The following is a 15,683-nucleotide window of genomic DNA, read 5'->3' as shown; positions in this document are numbered from 1 at the left end:
CCCACAGCTGTGTCCTCCTGCGTCAAGGATTCCAAGCAGTAATGCTTCGTAAAGGTGTGCACGCTGCTCCAAGTTGCAGCCCTGCAAATGTCTCTGATGTGCACTCCCGCGAAAGCTGTCAATGAAGCCACGGATCTTGTGGAATGTGCTCTAATCCTGCTGGTCAGCGGCTTACCCGCTGTCGAATGGCAATAGAGAATGGCACTGGAAATCCACCTCGCAATACTTTGTTTCGAAAGTGGGAGGCCCTTGCGAGGACCACCAAAAGCAATGAATAATTGTGAAGATTTACGAAATTCCTTGATGCAATCCAAATAAAATTTCAAGCACCGTTATACATCCAGAGAATGCAGTGACCTCTCCGCTGGTGTGGAAGGGTGAGGAAAGAAAGATTTGAGAATAACTGGTTCATTCAGATGAAAGTCCGAAGGCACCTTAGGTATGAACCTTTGATTAGTTCTTAAGATTACTGTATTCTTCTTGAACTGGAGAAACGGTTCCTGTATCGTGAGAGCCTGCAATTCCCCAATGTGTCTCGCCGATGTGAGGGCAAGAAGGAGAGGCAATTTCCATTAAAGGAATTTTATGTCCATCCGATGCATTGGTTCAAAGGGGTCCTTCATGAGCTGTGCGAGAACCAAAATCAGCTGCCAAGTAGGAGGCGGAGGCCTCACTGGGGGATAGACTTGGAACAATCCTTTGAGAAACTGTTTAATTATTCTTGAAGACCAGAGAGAAGGTCCAGATGCAGAACGTCTGTATCGAGAAATCGCTGCCAAGTGAACTTTTATGGATGAATGAGCTAGTCCCGTCTTAGCCAAAGACAAAAGATAAGGGAGAAGTTGATGAGGCTGAGAAGAGAAAGGGTCAACCCCTTCCTTCCTGCACCAAATGCAAAATCTCTTCCATTTTAAATGGTAAGTCCTATTCGTGGAAGGAGCTCTAGCCTGGGAGAGAACCTCTCTTATTTCATTTGAGATGGGAAGGTTCATGAATTCTCGCTGCTCAGGAGCCATGCAGTCAGGTGTAATGAATCTGGATCCGGATGCCAAATTTGTCCGTGGGACATCGTGCGAAGATCCGGATTCGTCCGCAAAGGAAGAGGAGGGACGAGCGACAGAAGATGGAGTTCCGTGAACCAGAACTGTCTCGGCTAAGCACGGTTCCACCTTGATCTTCCTGATAAGTCTCGGGGTCATTTGAATGGGGGGAAAGGCGTATACAAATGCTCTTGACCAAGCTATCGAACGCGCATTCCTTATGACCCTCGATGGTGAAGCCTGCTTGCATAAGACCGCCATTTCTTGTTGGTCGTGAAGGACTGGGTTATTCTAAGACCCAGCGGTGCCAGGGATAACACCTGAAACCTTTGTGGGTTACCTGTTCCGGCGTACAAATGACAGAGACACGGGACACGTCAAAGATTTGAGGTTTATTACTGCAGGGAACACAGAAGTCACAAGAAGTACAACACGTGTAGGTTCTAGGAGACTGCTTCAAATTGTATCTGTGGATCACTCCTTTTATACAGTTCTCTATCATAGGATAACATGACCGACAAAGGTTTACAACCCGGTTCCCACAGTAAATATCATAGGGGGTCGCTTTCATGTATGCAGGGCCCGGAACATAATTACAGTAGCATTTGGCAGTTCCCAACTGTAAAAGTACATCTTCCCACCATTAGTGCATTCCGTTCGGCTGTAAACGAATCAAGGAAGAGTCAGAAACAGGTGCAGAGGAAGACGAAGAATAGCGAACAGATCGAAGAAAGTGTAAAAGGGGTGGTGTCAGGAAACACGATTGCAGGGATCAAAAGGACGTGCCTAATGAAATGCACAACTAAGACAATAGACCGGCACGGCAAGATGAGCCTCGAGCGGGGCCATCTGCCTTACAGTATCATCCCCCTCATCATAAAGACACCCTCAAAGGAACACGTGTCTTCCGCAATAGTTTGGGAATCCCAGGGTCGCGAAGCGGACAGCGTCCGTTCGCTGGCTACTTGAGGGCAAGAAACAAAATGGATGCCATATCTAAAATGGAACCCGTGGGTTCAGATGAAGAAACCCACGAAACAAACGAACGGTTCAGGCTAGTACGGCGAAAACGCGTACACCCACTAAACTCGTCATTTGCGGTTCATAGATACCAGACTCGACCATATTCGTGCGAGTCGAAAACACCACTTACAATTGTCACGGAACCTCAGTCGGGGTGGCAAATAGATCTATTGAGGGTTTGCCCCATTGTTGGAAAATCTCGTCTAGAACCATTTGGTTCAGTTCCCACTCGTGACTGACTGAGGATAGCCTGCTGAGTCAGTCGGCATTTTCGTTTAGGACTCCTGGTAGATGTTCTGCCTGCAGCGATATTCCGTGAAGAATAGCCCACTCCCAAATTTCCTGAGCTTCCCGAGACAACGGGAGAGATCTGGTACCCCCTTCCTTGTTTATGTAATGCATGGCCTTGGTGTTGTACGTTCGGATGAGAACCTCCGAACCCTGCAGTTGAGGGAGAAATGCTTGAAGAGCTAGCCTGATAGCCTTGAGCTCTAGGAGGTTGATGTGAAGAAGATGGTGCTGAGGTGACCAATGCCTACTGACATGAAGGTCTTGAAGCACTGCACCCCAGCGTCCAGTGACGCATCCGTTGTCACAACCTGAGGAGATGGATTGCTTACGAAGGATAGACCTTGGGAAAGGTCCTTCTCAAGGCCGCTCTTCTCATTGCCAAGGTGATTGTCACCTTGTCGTTGAATGAACCGTGAATTTGCTTCCACTGTTTGTCTAGCTGCTCCTGAAGAGGCCGCACCCGCAATCTGCAGTGAGGAATTAGAGGGATGAATGAGGAGATCACTCCCAGAAGGGATTTGTAACGGCGTACTAAAATATACCTTCTTTTTCCTAAGAGCAGTGCCATGGCTTGCAGTTTTTTCTGCCTTTTTAAGGATGGGAAAGCCTTGTTGAGATTTGAGTCCAAGATGGACCCCAAGAAGCGCGCAGTCCTGGACGGAATCAGAGATGATTTCTCCTTGTTGAGAGTAAGACCCAAATTTGGGAATAGGTTCGTACATGCGTTGACTGCTTCCCCTGCAGTCTACCTGGACGGGGCCTTCAGCAACCAGTCGTCCAGGTAAGGGAAGACCTGAAAGTCATTTTTCCGCAGAAAAGCTGCCACCGGTGCCAGCACCTTGGTGAAGATTCTTGGGGCCGAGCGAAGTCCAAAGGGTAAGACCCTGAATTGAAAGTGGCTCTTGGCTACTGTAAACCATAGAAACCTTCTGTGCGCTGGGTGAATGGGTATGTGAAAATACGCATCTTCGAGATCGAGCGTGACCATGAAATCCCCTAGATTGATGAGACGCAATATGTCTTGAAGCGAGACCATCCAAAAGGATTGGGAAATGAGATAGGTGTTGAGCTCCCTGAGATCTAAAACAGGGTGCCATTTCTCCAGCGTCTTTTTTGACTAGGAAGAACCTGGAATATAAACCTTCCCTTCTTTGTGATAAGGGGACCAGCTCCACAGCTCCCTTCAAGAGCATCTGATGAACTTCGAGCTGTAGGAGACGCAGATGTTTTGATGTAATGGCAGCAGGGGGCTTGGATGGTGGGATTTGTGTGAATTCCAAAGTATGGCCCTTTCGAATGATGTTTAGCACCCAACGGTCTGTTGTTATCTTGGACCAGTTGTGAAGGTATTGAGATACCCTGCCCACTACAGATGTTCTTGTGGAGGTGGGCACAGCAGGAAGAGCCAGGACGCCGCTATTGTCTCTTGGACGCATCACGTCCCTGGTAGTTTTCTTTCCCTCTAGTATTTGTTCTTGAGAAAGTCGAGGCTTGACCTGGTTTCTGATGATAGGGCTGGCGGTATTGTTGTGACGCTGACCCATATGACAAGTACCGCTGCTGCTGGTATGAGCCTCTGTATGTGGTACTCCTGCCTCTAGCACCCTTGAACGGAGCCTTCGGTATTGAAGCGTACCAAGAGACCTAGCCATCTCTGTATCCTTCTTAATATCTTGGAGAGTATCATCTATATGCTTTCCAAACAACGCCTCTCAATCGAAAGGTAGGTCCAAGATTTTATTTCGGATCTCCAACCTAAACCAAGTCGCTCTGAGCCATCCCTGGCGACGAAGAACCGCTGCCCCAGCTAGTGAGCGAAAAGCCGTTGTGGCGATGTCCATGGCACAATCGATTATCTCCATTGATGTTGCTTCCCCTTCCTGTAGTATTGATGTGTTTTATCTAGGAACCCGATCAATATTGTGACCTTATGCCCCTATACGGCTATAATCAATACATATCCCTATAATGGCATAATAATCGGAGCCATATTTTCAGTAAATCGCCTCTGCAGTCCATGACACAGCAGAAGCTACTTCCTTAGATTCCTAGAGAGCACACCGAGTTCTTTCGACACACCAAACCCCCAGCAACCTGGGAAAGCCCCGCTTGCTTTGTTTTGATTTGTAATAGAACTCCTGCGAGTGCTGTAAGAACGACCAGTTCTTAGTGACATCTTTATTGACGTCTTATGTCCAAAACTTACGTCAAACTCGGCACCTTTCAGGTATAAATATACCAACGTTGCCTTAAGCAAACACACGGTGGTGAATACTGGAGCAGAACAGCTGTCCCCTTGCAGAGAGCCCAGCCGACGCGAGAAGCCCACGGACGCTGCCCCTCCTCTTTTGACGCGCTGAGAAAGACGCTGTCTTTTCTCCTGCCGAGAAAATCCAGCTCCGGCGATTCCAGCCTACCCTGGCGGGTGACTGGGATATTGGGTCCTGAGAGGGAGATACCAGACCTCCTACATTCTATTCCAAAGGTACTGTGCTGACTAAACCCTTGGAGAGAATTCTTGGATCAAACTCTTGGCAAAACCAACTTAACTTAAACTGCTACTTACTTACTCCCTCCCACGTATTAGGCTTTGGTCAGGTACACTGGGGTAGGCGTAGTTAGAGGCACCAGTTGAGGTCGTTAGCCAATGTATATATGAATGTATATATTGTATATATTTTATTCATTTTACCTATCTTATGGCTAAGAAACCATACCAATGCTTTTACAGTATTATTTCATAATACTCCTTTTACTGTACGTAATTTACTTTATATTAAGTATTGCAATTGTGGCAATCCATTTCTCTTGCATGAGAACGAAGACTGTTCAATAAATCATACCCTTTATTGAAAACGCCCGTCTCTCTCACTTCTCTGCACTCTGGTGAAACTAAGAACGCACGTCTGACTGAGTGAAATAATTGTCTATTGTTTTCACACGACTCTAGAGATTGACTCTTATTCTGGGGAGCAAAGTTGTCATGTTTGTGCGGTTGTCGGAAGCTGAATCCCTTCTTGTCTGAGCCAGGGAAGCTGATCACTTCCTATTCAGTCAAGAAAGTTTCCAGTGACCTCTGAGCTAGCTGGCGCAAACCTAAATTAAGTCTAACATAGTCAGTAGAGACCTAGAAGACCTCAGTCCTATGTCTACACTACTGTTTATGTTATTCCAATGTGCAGGGCCTATAGGGAAAATAGGAACTACACTACATGGCGCCCAACGTTTGGTAAGGCGATAAAACTAACGCAAGACGTTAGAGTAACTCAGTCATGCTTTTTCACACACACCCTTTCTCCCGTAAATACTCCAATAGACGTCTGGATTGAGTGAAAGGTTAAAATCCGCCGGAACTTAGTAGGAAGAGATTCCTATGTAGAGTTTTTGGTTTAGTCAACGTTGAAGGATACAGTGTTCCAAAATATTGTGCACCTAATCTTTGTTTCCTCGAAACCTGATCTACAACAGAAAAACCTTTCTGACAGTAAAATGCCAGACAGTGATGAGGAAAGGGATGCTGCTATATTAGCAAATCAACTCCTAGAGGATGACACAAGTCTCCTACAGAATGACCGGAATGCTATCCTCATTCCGGTCAACATAAGAAAAACTATAACTATAAAACTTATAGAAAACGGACTGACATCACGAGGTGGTACAGTCATTTTCGTGATAGAAGCGCACGAGTATCGACAGACAGAGGTATTCTATTCATGGATACATTTTCCAGCGGCAAACGCTACAAAACACGAGTTCCACTATTACAAAATAGAGGAACCACCGGATGAATACGCTCCTTTCGAGGAGATTGAAATTCCATTAAAATACCAAGAGCACCTGCTCTGGTTTAAAGGCGCCCTAAAACATAATGATCACATCACCAGGATCGGTCCACTAGGTAGACCAGGAGCAACGTGGACGGTTCTAGCCAGCTACACACCACATCCAGAAGAACTTACAATCGATTCTAGGCTTCCTGAATTTCGGAAGAACTTACATTCTAAACTATGCAGAGAGGGTTAAACCTCTCTACGAATTAATAAAACCTGATTTTAAACCAATCAACTGGACTCAAAAACACACAGAAATTTTGAGATCACTGCAAACCGACATGTTAGCTAAAACAAAATTAGAAACACGTGACAATACACACAACCTTGTAATCCGGGTCATCCCAGGAAGATGCAGATTCACGTACCTGACCTCTAATGAGGGAGAAACGGTACCAAGAGCTTACAAATCACATTTGTACACACAAGCAGAAAAAACAGTCAGTCTTACAGAAAACACTGTAAAGGCAGTTCAAACTGCTGTAGCAAGAGAACGAGCCCTAGCCCAAGGCAAAAGAATAACTGTTTTCACAGCAGAATCAGCCTTCGAGGCACTATTCAGCCCAGTAAATCTAAAAACAGTGGCACTAGATCCGAAATGGATACAGCGGGAAAATTCTCTTGCTGCAGAAGACGTGACATACTATTTTGTCCCGAACATGAAAAATCTGAATGATTTGAAATATGAAAAAGAATATCCTCTGCCAATCGAAATTCTGCCTCTCCAACAGTACTCTTGTATAATCTATACAGACAGATTTGTACAGCATTACAATATAGATGATAAATCCTACAATGCAGCCTGTGCGATTGTTAAAGGTCGCTGGCTCTGCGGTAAATTCAGACCGAAAATAACAAAAACTGAATCACTGAGAAAAAGTTCGGCTCAGCGAGCTGAAATCAGATCTTTAAAGATGGCGCTTGAAAATGCTGAACGTGAATTCCCGACACTAATCGTGTGCGATTCGCATTTTTGCGTCAATTCTTACAATAATGATTTGCAGAACTGGGTTCAAAATGATTACAAAGATGACACAGGTGCCACAATCAAGCATAAAATGCTTTGGAAACAAGTAGTTCTTTTACAGAAGGAACTACAAAAGACTCACGTGATACACACTCTGAGTCATCAACGTGATGGCGTTCACGTTGCAGGGAATTCATTGGCTGATACAGCCACAGCGGAAGCAACTAAACCGGCTTCCGTAGCCACAAAAAAGCGTTCAGAAAAATACATAGACGGGGAAACCATGCTGGCGGTAAAAACGTCTTCAAAAGGCAACTGTGCAGCACTACCTGTGAACTATCCACTCAATTATACATACATAATTGATGCAAACTCCGTTCCTTTTGCTCGAATCCCTGGAGTGGGGGATAGGGTAATTCCAAACACGAATCGGAGAATCTTTTTAATAGCAGACGCACACATGGGATTGGGTCCGAGGCACAAACAGATGAAGGAATCTCTGACAGAATTACAATCAGAATACTGGTGGCCGGGGATGAGCCTGCAACATTATAAATTTGCGAAGAGCTGTCCAGACTGCAACAGAGACCGCAGTAACGAGCCAACCTGAGTAAAGCCATGGCCATTTCTGTAGGTAGCATAAGGCTATCTATACATAAAATCCAGCGTCCTATTAATTCCTTTTAAGACTAAAATCATTTAAAAATGTGGCCCCAGCGCTCGGCTGACGCCAGAACGGTTATATAAGATTTGCGAGTCTTTATCGGCACATACGCAATTGCCATGCTTCATTCTGACCAGGGTCCTGCTTTTAGCTCTCGAGCTTATAAGGAGGCCATGACCAGCATGGGCATTGGGTTGCGGTTCTCTTGTCCCTTCCATCCCGAGGGAAACAGGGTTGTGGAAAGAAAAAACCGAGACATAAAGCAATCTATAACGGAAAAGGTATTAGGTTCGGGTGATGGGTGGGTCCAGCATTTAACAAGTGTCCAACGTAGTCTTAATAACTTGCCAAGAAATTCTCTAAAAGGTTTCAGCCCGTACGAACTATTGTTCGGAACTAGAATGTATGTTCAGGACTTAGATAGTCTTGCTTCAGTGGTAGAAGATAAGAAAAAAGACTGACATCAAAGATCGTTTGGCTGTTTTACAGGACTTAAATGAAACAAGAAAAGCCCTGAGCAACATAAAGTTAAAGCAACAGCCAACAACCACTGAAGACACACCACCTGTCCCAGCAAGACCTGTCTGGATTCCAAAGATTGGGGATCTGGTCAGAGAGAAAATAGCGGTGAAGAAGGAATTTGGGCCTTCTTACAGAAAAGCAGTACCTGTCTTAGCAATCAACGGAACAAGATCAGTTGTACTACCGCCCCTTGCTGGTAAAAAGGAGAACCGAGTTGTATCAATCGACCTGGTAAAACCACAATCATGTGGCCAATAATTAGTAGTAGGCCGAGTGGACTCCCAAGAAATAGCAGAATGCCAAAATTTGCTAGTATCCAAGAGGTTCAAACTGAAAGACTAATCACATTTGATAAACCTGCAGTGAATAAAAAAGGACTATGCAGAAATGACATGGAATTTGTGCCTCTTGAACCCAAATTGAAACAGTTCGTCGTGAAACACCAGTCTACAATGATGTAGCATCAGAATGTGCTAATGAAAGGCAAATTGAAAAAACAATTCCAACAATTGACAGAACTGCATCTGGCTACTTCATCAATTTTCTGAAGATCAAAGCGAGCCTGAAGTAACGCCAGCAACAAAGACTTTTAAAGACAAAGCAACAGAACTCTTTCATCAACTCAAAGAAACCTATCTTATTTCTCCATGGTTAGAATTTTGGATTGTGATAGGAGTATTTTTCCTCCTGCTTTGGCTCATCATGGTACTTTGATTGGGAAAAATTATTGAGGGAAAATACAGTACAATAGACAGAGCATGTCAGAACATCAACTTAGTTCTGAAGCCACACAAGTCATCTCACATCAAGAAAAGAGAACTATCAACAGTGAATGTCACAGCCATTCCAATACCCGGCAGGGTAGTTTGGGACAAAACAGATTACGAAATATATGGACCGGTTGAACTCTTGAAATATCCTCATCAGTTTAAGGTTTCATTAAGTGACTTTGTAAAACCAAGTACATTCTCTGATGATTCTCTGATGATTGGGACTTTGAAAGCAAAAATAATATGATGTCGGATTTAGTTTTGTCAGCAAAATTTACAGAACATGATTATTTGCAAGGCTCATCTAATTATGAACAGATGTATTGTTTTACACATTATGCAGACCACTATTTTCATAAATCTGCTCAACCTAGAAATGTTTTTAAATATAACCAATGGGAACATTGTGCTACTCCACCTAAAAGCAGTTCAAAAACATTCTATGAAAACTTTCAATACTTCTCAGGGTTTAACACAAGTGATGCAGAAACATTTTATTATAAACTGTTAGATAAAACAGGGAAAAAAGCCATGCTGACAAATACTAAATTGATATATTCAGAAGCATTTTATGAAAAAATGATTTTGATTTCTGGAAAAACAACATTGAAACAAAAACCATCTGGGGTACAAAAGATTGGCACGTACAAGGCCTAGAAGCATTATTTCGAGCCTGCATGATCCCAGAACAAATAATGTTCTTGAATGACACAATTCAACAGACGACCTGTCTTGGCCTAGCCAAGATTAAAGACCTTAACAAACCGTCTATTCCAAAGCCAATACCTGATAAATCAACCACAGATATTGAGGTAGACGTATCCCAAGTTTTACATGAAAACAGAACACATCCTGATCGGAAAAAGTGGTTAATCTGGCCTACAGACACGAATAACTGTCAAGACAGATTCCTGAACAAAATACAGGGGTTAAAAATGACCAGACCAGACCCTAGATACTCCCAGAGACAACATCCTGGGATAGTAACAACATAAGGTGTAGGGAAACTATGCCTTGATTGGCTACAAACATCCACACTGGCAGAAATTAAGCAACACTTATCTTTACTTAAAGAAGGTGCTGACTTGCGCAATTTCATAATGGGACCCCGCAAACAGCGTCAAAAACGTTTCATAGCGGCCAGTATATACGCTGCTTACGAGGCATGGAAAGTGACTCAAATTGAGACAGCAGAGAAAATACGAGAAATTGATCGTATTAATTTGGAAAAATCACTTTCTGTTGTGGACAATGGGTTAATGACTCTGTCCTCCAGAATATATTCACTGGACAGTATTGTATCATCTGCTATAGATATAATAGACCAGGACTTGCTAATGTTACAACATGGCCAGTCCCAATTACGTTCTATTGTACAGCTAGGCTGGACGTTGCAAAACCTGCATTCAGGCTATGTGCCATGGCGTTTAATCAAAACACCGTCATTGTTTTCTATCTTTAACCTTACTGATGAACAAATCAGTTTGGCACAGAAAGGAGCAGACTATACAATTCTGAGCATTGAAAAACTTGAGAGATTACCATTGACAATGTCAGAAAGACCTGTCATTGAATGGATAATACACGGGATTATCACAATTCCGATAACAACTTTCCAATTTAAAAAATGCCTAGAGTATATACAAGCAGGCCAGTATGAAAGGTTGGGTAAAGGATACATTAAGTCATCATGGAAATGACCTTATACACACACGTTATAGAGACAATAACAAAAATGTATTTCTTAGTGGTAATGAGTGTAAACAATCACTAAGCGGTATACTTTTGTGCCAAGGTATTAACTTGCATGGGGCCTGTGAGGGGACTTCAAATAACCTTTCATGCCACCAGCACGGCACAGCTGCAACAAAGATAGAGCCATTCTTTAGACAACTTTCTAACGGGAGTTACGTTCTAATAACGGACCACAGCTGTTGTGGCTTGGTGCCAGGAAAAGCATATCTCTTAAGCGTCAGTTCCATGGTCACTTGCTGTATGCAAGCATTGTATCCAAATGGCCCTGGAGACTCAGAGGCTCCGATTTGGCCTCCGTTGAATATCTCTTCTATACGAATTGATACTTTAAGCAGAATGAAGTCTGTGCTTTTACAGACAACAGTGCCCATCACGTCATCAAAAGAGACGTATGATCTCCAAGTCGCAAGGACAACTGCAGAGATACATACACTTTTATCAACAAATTGCCCCATGCATTTCGTAGAAATGTTAAGCCAAATCCTAAATATGTCGAATGCCAGTGGTATCTCGAATGTATTTAAGACAATTTTTTTGGGACTGTTAACACCCTTCGAAGCAGTCCTGGGCATCTTTCCCAATTTTGTCCATTTGGTCTTTGGCGGCCTACCACTACTTTTGGGACTCGTAGCAGGGATTTTATTTTTGACCCTTCTGCTCCGATATGGCAAGCCAAAACGCAGACATGACTCCGGCAAGGATGGAAGAAACGATCCCAGCAATACGCTACCGGGACCGCATAACTAAAGTCCTTGGACTAGCCCGGCTAAGAGATCTGAATATGACCTGGTTTCTTTCATTCAGACCTATATGGCAGACCTGCATCTTACCTGTGCTTTGATGTATGCTATGCGGAGAGGAATGCGTGTTAGACACCTGTCTTGCACTACAATCAGCAGTACCAATGCATATCGATACTTTGCTAAGTCCAGTAACGGCTCATGCATCGTGTTGTCCCCAGCGGTTACCAATCCTGATGACGGCATTCGTTGAGACTCCTGCGCTACGATTAGGTGGTGGCAGTGAAGCAAGAAATGAAAGCAAGATCACCCAGGTACGACCCTCTGTGAGCATTGCTGATCCTGAAATCGATGATAGCAATTATTCTCACGACTGCCACGTTCCAGCATTATCAAACTTGGTGGAACTGTCACCTGAATATGTAGACCAATTTTTTGCGAGTCTGTCTGAAATGATGTTCTCCCCTGAACAGAAACAATAACTTTTTGGAAAACAATCTGGTACACAGCGTTCCCATGAACTCTGAATTCGGCCTTCGGCTTTGATAAACAAGAGCTACTGAAAAAACGTTTGGAACTATTTTTTCCCCCGCTCATCATGAAATTATTTCTTACAAAATTCCAAAATATTTACCTTTTTTCTGGCACACGTACTTTGCTTAAAGTAGAACTATTCATAAAGAACAGAGCTTCTATTTTTAGTAGATCTAGAGACAAAATATTAACTCAGCCTCTAGCAAATTTTATAGCAACTGTATTTATATATGATGAAACAGTCTCGCCCTTCTTTTCTGTATTGAGAGACATTTCATGTGTAATTTTTTTCGCAAATCGTTCAACTGAATATATATGCAAACATTTTTGAATGATTACACTGCTTAAAAACGTACAGTACCTATTATCATTTTCATGTATTTCGTATACACCATTTCAAATGCAAAATGTATTTTGGGGTGGGTTGGAATACACATGCATCTTTATTGCTTAAGTTTTTAGTAATTGATGGACATAAAACCGTGGAGTGGGTGATGTGTTTTATCTAGGAACCCGACCAATATTGTGACCTTATGCCCCTATACGGCTATAATCAATACATATCCCTATAATGGCATAATAATCGGAGCCATATTTTCAGTAAATCGCCTCTGCAGTCCATGACACAGCAGAAGTTACTTCCTTAGATTCCTAGAGAGCACACTGAGTTCTTTCGACACACCAAACCCCCAGCAACCTGGGAAAGCCCCGCTTGCTTTGTTTTGATTTGTAATAGAACTCCTGCGAGCGCTGTAAGAACGACCAGTTCTTAGTGACATCTTTATTGACGTCTTATGTCCAAAACTTACGTCAAACTCAGCACCTTTCAGGTATAAATATACCAACGTTGCCTTAAGCAAACACACGGTGGTGAATACTGGAGCAGAACAGCTGTCCCCTTGCAGAGAGCCCAGCAGATGCGAGAAGCCCACGGACGCTGCCCCTCCTCTTTTGACGCGCTGAGAAAGACGCTGTCTTTTCTACTGCCGAGAAAATCCAGCTCCGGCGTTTCCAGCCTACCCTTTCGGGTGACTGGGATATCGGGTCCTGAGAGGGAGATACCAGACCTCCTACATTCTATTCCAAAGGTACGGTGCTGACTAAACCCTTAGAGAGAATTCTTGGATCAAACTCTTGGCAAAACCAACTTAATTAACTTAAACTGCTACTTACTTACTCCCTCCCACGTATTAGGCTTAGGTCAGGTACACTGGGGTAGACGTAGTTAGAAGCACCAGTTGAGATCGTTAGCCAATATATATATGAATGTATATATTGTATATATTCTAACTATCTTATGGCTAAGAAACCATATCAATGCTTTTACAGTATTCTTTCGTAATACTCCTTTTACTGTACGTAATTTACTTTATATTAAGTATTGCAATTGTGGCAATCCATTTCTCTTGCATGAGAAGGAAGACTATTCAATAAATCATACCCTTTATTGAAAACGCCCGTCTCTCTCACTTCTCTGCACTCTGGTGAAACTAAGAACGCACGTCTGACTGAGTGAAATAATTGTCTATTGTTTTCACACGACTCTGGAGATTGACTCTTATTCTGGGGAGCAAAGTTGTCATGTTTATGCGGTTGTCGGAAGCTGCATCCCTTCTTGTCTGAGCTAGGGAAGCTGATCACTTCCTATTCAGTCAAGAAAGTGTCCAGTGACCTCTGAGCTAGCTGGCGCAAACCTAAATTAAGTCTAACATAGTCAGTAGAGACCTAGAAGACCTCAGTCCTATGTCTACACTGCTGTTTATGTTATTCCAATGCGCAGGGCCTATAGGGAAAATAGGAACTACACTACAGTATCTTCTTCGCGTCACCTTTCGCTTCCTGGGGCAGTTGATCTAAACAAGGCGAAATGTCAGACCATAACTGGCGATCATACCTGCCCAGTATTGCCAAGGCATTCGCTGCCCGCACCAGAAGACTAGCCATAGAAGAGAATCTTTTCCCAGCGTTATCTAGTCTCCTGCCTTCCTTATCAGGGGAGTAGTCAAAGGAGCCGACGGGTTGCGGGACTTCCTCTGTGCAGCCTGCAAAATGACAGTCTGGTTATGAGTGCCCAGTCAAAGCCGCCGGACCATCCTCGGGCGCCTTATATTTCTTTTCCAGGAGCAGTAGGACAGGGACCACCGTAGCCGGGTTCTTCATAGCCATAAGGCCTTCATCCCATACATGCTGTACAATAGGGATAGATTTAGGCACCTTCTTATATGGCTCCTTAAAGTCATATAGAAAACACTCAGTGGTATCCCAAAATTGTGCATAGATGCACATTTGATACATGTCACAGCATTTGAAGGCATTACTAGCGGAGGGCAAGATGGCGACCGCTTGAGTCGAGTGAGCGTCACTCCCAGTCTGCCGTGGCTACAATGAATTGGTTGGAAGCAAGAAGCATGAAGGAGAAAGCTTAATCGTGGTGAAGGATTGATGGTGGTGTATACAAAACCGTATACAAAGCCGAATTAGAAGCGTGAGCGTGAGGAAAAGCCCAGGAAGTCTTACCGGAGAATGCCGGATCTATGCTGACAGATCGGGAGATTCTGAGGCTCCTGACGCGGTCTGCGCGGCTGATTGCGACCGCCCTCCGGAGCCTGGGTGTGGCTGGAGAGGACCGAGGGAGAACACAGCGTCTCGACTGCTCCTGGTACGATGCCCCCCGTAAGAATGGGAACACCCTGCTGGCAAACAACAAGGTCAGAGGTGAACTGAACAAGAAACTACCGCCTACAGCAGAGAAACCCGAAAAAAACGCGAGGCTGGATGAACAAGAGAAAACTGCATCCAGGGTAACGGCGGCGAGTGCTTCTAATGCAAATAAAGTGGGGCAGGCTAAGGGAAACTTGGCATCCGGCGTCGAGGTCACTAGCAAGACGCCAGATCTTGGAAAATCAGAGACTGGGGGGACAATATTGGCTGGCACAGGACGGGAGAAAATAGTGACTGGTATCTAGAGAGAGAGTACCCCACTATCTCCAGGGAACAGGGTACAGTGACAATCAGTCAAAGAGAAATCCCTGGGTACACACTCGCGTATGGACTTGCTATACTTCCATACCCGTCTGTCTAAGCATTCAACCATCAACAGGAAAGACTAGTTCAATACACTATATTAGCAAAAGGTTAATTTCCACACTAAAATTTGAACGTTCACAATCTTTTTTAATAAAAGCATATACAAAAGAAGATTTGCACAAAATGACAGGTTAAAATTTCAAAGAGCAATAGTGACTGTCCCGAGGATGTTTACTGGGAAGGGAGGGGCGGCAAGAGCTCCTCTTTCAGTTATATCCGACCCAACTTCCAACAATGATAAAGTCGCCTGCAGGGGTGGAAAATATCTCCAAGAATCAGAGAAACCCAGGGTGGAAGAAGGCACCGCAAGTGGGGGGATGGTAGCAACACTGCCTGAGGTTCATATTACGCTTCACTCCGAGAACGGGGGAGCCGCTGGGGCTAAGGGGGGTGACAATGATTTACCAGGAAAACCTCTGCAGAGTTTGGTACTGGAGCAGGTGGAAAGCTCTATTTATTC

This window comes from Lissotriton vulgaris, chromosome 12, assembly GCF_964263255.1.
Source record: "Lissotriton vulgaris chromosome 12, aLisVul1.2, whole genome shotgun sequence".
Classification (NCBI taxonomy): domain Eukaryota; kingdom Metazoa; phylum Chordata; class Amphibia; order Caudata; family Salamandridae; genus Lissotriton; species Lissotriton vulgaris.
The sequence above is the reverse complement of the archived record's forward strand: the minus strand, read 5'-3'. Positions refer to the sequence as shown.